The sequence below is a fragment of the Triplophysa rosa genome, linkage group LG10, assembly GCF_024868665.1.
Source record: "Triplophysa rosa linkage group LG10, Trosa_1v2, whole genome shotgun sequence".
Classification (NCBI taxonomy): Eukaryota; Metazoa; Chordata; class Actinopteri; order Cypriniformes; family Nemacheilidae; genus Triplophysa; species Triplophysa rosa.
The window spans coordinates 9,361,485-9,365,258 of record NC_079899.1 but is presented as its reverse complement, the minus strand read 5'-3'; the positions used below and the strand labels follow the sequence as shown (position 1 = coordinate 9,365,258).

At 32.0% G+C, this 3,774-nt stretch overlaps 1 long non-coding RNA gene across 1 annotated transcript; it reads left to right on the top strand.

Moving 5' to 3' along the window:
• Nucleotides 1-759: 759 nt before the first annotated feature.
• LOC130560577 (uncharacterized) lies at nucleotides 760-3,192 on the top strand. Its single transcript, XR_008963714.1, has 3 exons — nucleotides 760-853; nucleotides 1,987-2,124; nucleotides 2,837-3,192. It is a non-coding gene; the product is annotated as an uncharacterized LOC130560577 (long non-coding RNA).
• Nucleotides 3,193-3,774: the final 582 nt, after the last annotated feature.

The following is a 3,774-nucleotide window of genomic DNA, read 5'->3' as shown; positions in this document are numbered from 1 at the left end:
CATTAAACTATGTATACCAAGAAAAAATAAGAACTTAACGTTTAAAGTTGTGTCTATAATTATTGTAATAATAAAGCATGTAAAACACATTTTGTTTTAAGTAAACAGTTTCTAAAATTTAGTTTAGTTAATCATTTAAATATACACATTAAAAGGATAGTTCACCCAAAAATGAAAATTCAGTCATCATTTACTCACCCTCAGGTTGTTCCAAACCTGTATGAATATCTATGTTTTGATGAACACAGAAAAATATATTTGGAATAATGTCAGTAACCAAACAGATCTCATCCCCCATCTACTGCCATAGTAGGGAAAATAAATACTATGGGAGTCAATGGGAGATGAGATCTGTTTGGTTACTGACATTTTTCCAAATATCTTCCTTTGTGTTCACTAGAACAAAGAAATGTATACAGGTTTGAAACAAACTGAGGGTGACTAAATTATGACAGAATTTTCATTTTTGGGTGAACTAGCCCTTTAAGTGTTTTAAATCTGAATCTATTGTACAATGTTCAAAATGTTCCTGTTATGTAAGGTTACTAATGTGCTAATATAACTTTGTTGTACTAATAAAGTTGTTTAATGTTATTATGTGCACCTTATTAACTTAGAGAATTGTTATCTAATGCTTAGTTGAAGTGTGGGAAACGTTTTAGTGTGTTTGTGACAGTAATAAATCCTAGACGTCATTTCGATAAATCTCCAGTACAATAGGTGGCAGCATGCATATGTTGTGCTGCCCTCCAATAAACCGCAGGTGAACAAGTGTTATATCCGCCTATAACATGCACACAGTCCAGTTGGTTGATGTATCTCTTGAGGAATGTGGATTAAAACCCTTTAAAAGGTAAGATTTTTAATCATTTAGACGTTAAAATGTGTTTCATAAAAGCAGGTGTTTGTTTTATATTATTTAACAATCAACAGACTGTGTGTGACCAGCTTGAAATCTAATTTAGCTCGCGCACTTCTCTCGCGCTTGAAATCTATTAGCTCGCGCACAGCGCATTATAAACCAAAGGGTAATATATTTATACATTTACCCACCACAAATGCAGCTTTGTTTTCCCATTTTTTACGGAGATGGACATGCGACCTACAAAACACTAAATATCACTAATCTACGAGTACTACAAGCTTTAACTCGATATAACGTTACCTAACGAACTAATTTACACGACGCAAAGATAAACAAATAAATATAACGTTAGCTACAAACTACCTGATCTTGTGAACAAATGTTTGTATCGGAGTGAAAATATTGTTTATAAATATATACAGTGCAGTAAATGGCTGAGATTCACTGAGGGGACTGTAAATTGAAGCTGAAACCAAAGAGGTTTTCAAATTTGATATTATGATGTCCCACCCACAGATAGTAATTAAGATTTTCACAAATACGTGAACATTAAAGGGAGGTACAATACTGGGAAAGGCATTCAGTCCATTTTAGGACAATTTATTATGTTTTATAAGTGGAAGTGGCTGTGTAAATTACGTCCTTTCCTATTAATGTAATGTTTTCTTAATTCGTTTAATTGCCATTGATATTTGAAAGGGTGTTATACGTCAATATTATAGTGTTAAATAGAAAGTGAATAAAATAGTTAAAAAAAGTACTTTACCTCAGGAAAACTCTCCGTCAGGCGTATGAACTCTCCTCAGAATAGTGTGTGAGCTCGCGCTTGCCGCCAGCCCCAGTTCATACGGTGTCAGGTTCTTTCCCGGGGCTTTAGTGTAAGGTGGCAAAGCTTATATATTTTTCAGTTTCCTCATTTTTTATTCTAATTAAGTATTATAATAATAAACTTGTCTTAGAATAATAAATAATAGTATTAGAATTAATATTAAATTGGATAATTTTTTTATCTACATGCACATACACACAACCTACCTGTACACTACATACAGTATGAATAACTGCAAACCTTAATACAATGTATTGTAACTATAACTTAACCGTTGGTTTGCTTTCTGTAGATGGGTTCTCTAATAAAGCAAGGTTTGTTGATGTTTACTCCAGACCATCAGGCTGACTATGAAACATCCTGTTTGTGAAGACACTGTTGCTGAATCTCATCATAACCATGGAGAATTGCCTGCCACTATACTGACCAAGTGAGCTAAAATGTATCATTTTTAAACCATACATAATAACATTTTTATATGGGGCAAAAACATAATCTAAACCTTCCACAATTGCATGCAGAAGATACACAGGCATGAACATGGACAAAACAAACCCCACAAAATGGACAAAAACCTATTCGTCTAAATTGAAAACAGCTTACATTGCCATGTATTCTAATACATCAGTGCCATTGTTTTATCTAAAAATGCACAGAACAATTGTTTCGTTTTTGTAAGGCATACATTTAAAAACTACTTGAATGTCCTAGTTATGTCTTAAACTAATCCCTGTTCAGGAAACCGCACCATAAGGTAATGGATAAAATTATTCGGCAAAAAGACAAACCACTATATAGTAGGAAATATAAGTTTTCAAACAAATACAGTATATAATAAAAGCATAGAAAAAACAAAAGCTCCCAGCCAATTAAGTAGTAATATAGAATGTAATTTGATCTGTAATTAGCATTTGTCAATCCTGTTTTGTGGTTATGTTATAGTCATGCTATAGTCATTACAATCTTTGCACGTTTGGTATGTTATTTTTTTTGTAAAAAATTATTTAAAAAAATCACCCTATGTTGCAGTCTGACCAACACTTTGTCAGTTTTAAATGATGTGCTTTAGTCATAGAATATGTGATATTGTCCAAATGTACATGATGTATGACTAACCTGCATGTTTTCTTTTTCTTTTCCAGCAGTTTCAACATTGGACACGTTTCCATCCTTTTTGCCCTCTCCTGAACGTGCTGTTTGGAAGTTGTTATTGCTTTTTTTTGCATTTTGAACGTTTAACCCCAATAAGTGGGATGTTATTTCAAGTAGTTTAATTTTACAATTTTTTTATATTGGTGCATGCAAAGACTCTGTATGAAAAAATCTAATTATAAACATTGGCTCATGTTATTTAAACAAATTTGACACTTAATAATCCCGAACAACAATAGGTGGATGTAGGTGGATCTATTTGTTATATGATGTTACAGAACATACTTGTTCTTGAAACTAATATTCTACAGAAAACCTCAAATAAACTTGACACTGTATCATTTGAAATCCATATTTTGTCGTTTTCATATTTGAACACCATTGTGTAATAAGTATGATACAGTGACAGTAATTTTGTTAAATGCCACTGACCTACCAGTGGCATTCAGGTTGGCCCATGTGTTATAAATGTAAATGTTACATATGTTATTTCCCAATAGAAGAAATGCAGTTTGAGTGATTTTCTTAGATGTCCCAGGGCCCACATAGGCCCATTTTTATGAATATGAATATTACATGTCTTGTGGTAATTTAGGTACCAATATAAATATTGCATATTCATTTTACTGTCATCTAAAAAATCTCAACAACCTATATATAATTTTAAAGCTCTACAAATGTAGTTTCGATGTATTTTTTTCACCTTTTTGAAATAGTGTAATGGCAGAAGTGTATTTGTTTATTCAATAATTAATTTATTCATTATTTGGTTACACTTTATTTTACAGTGCCCGTGTTACAGTGTAATTATACATTTAAGTACTGAGTAATAAAAAGTAACTACATGTACTTATACTATAGGGTTAGGATTAGGGTTTGGTACAGGGTTAGTTACATGTAATTATGCATAATTTATAGTACATACTAT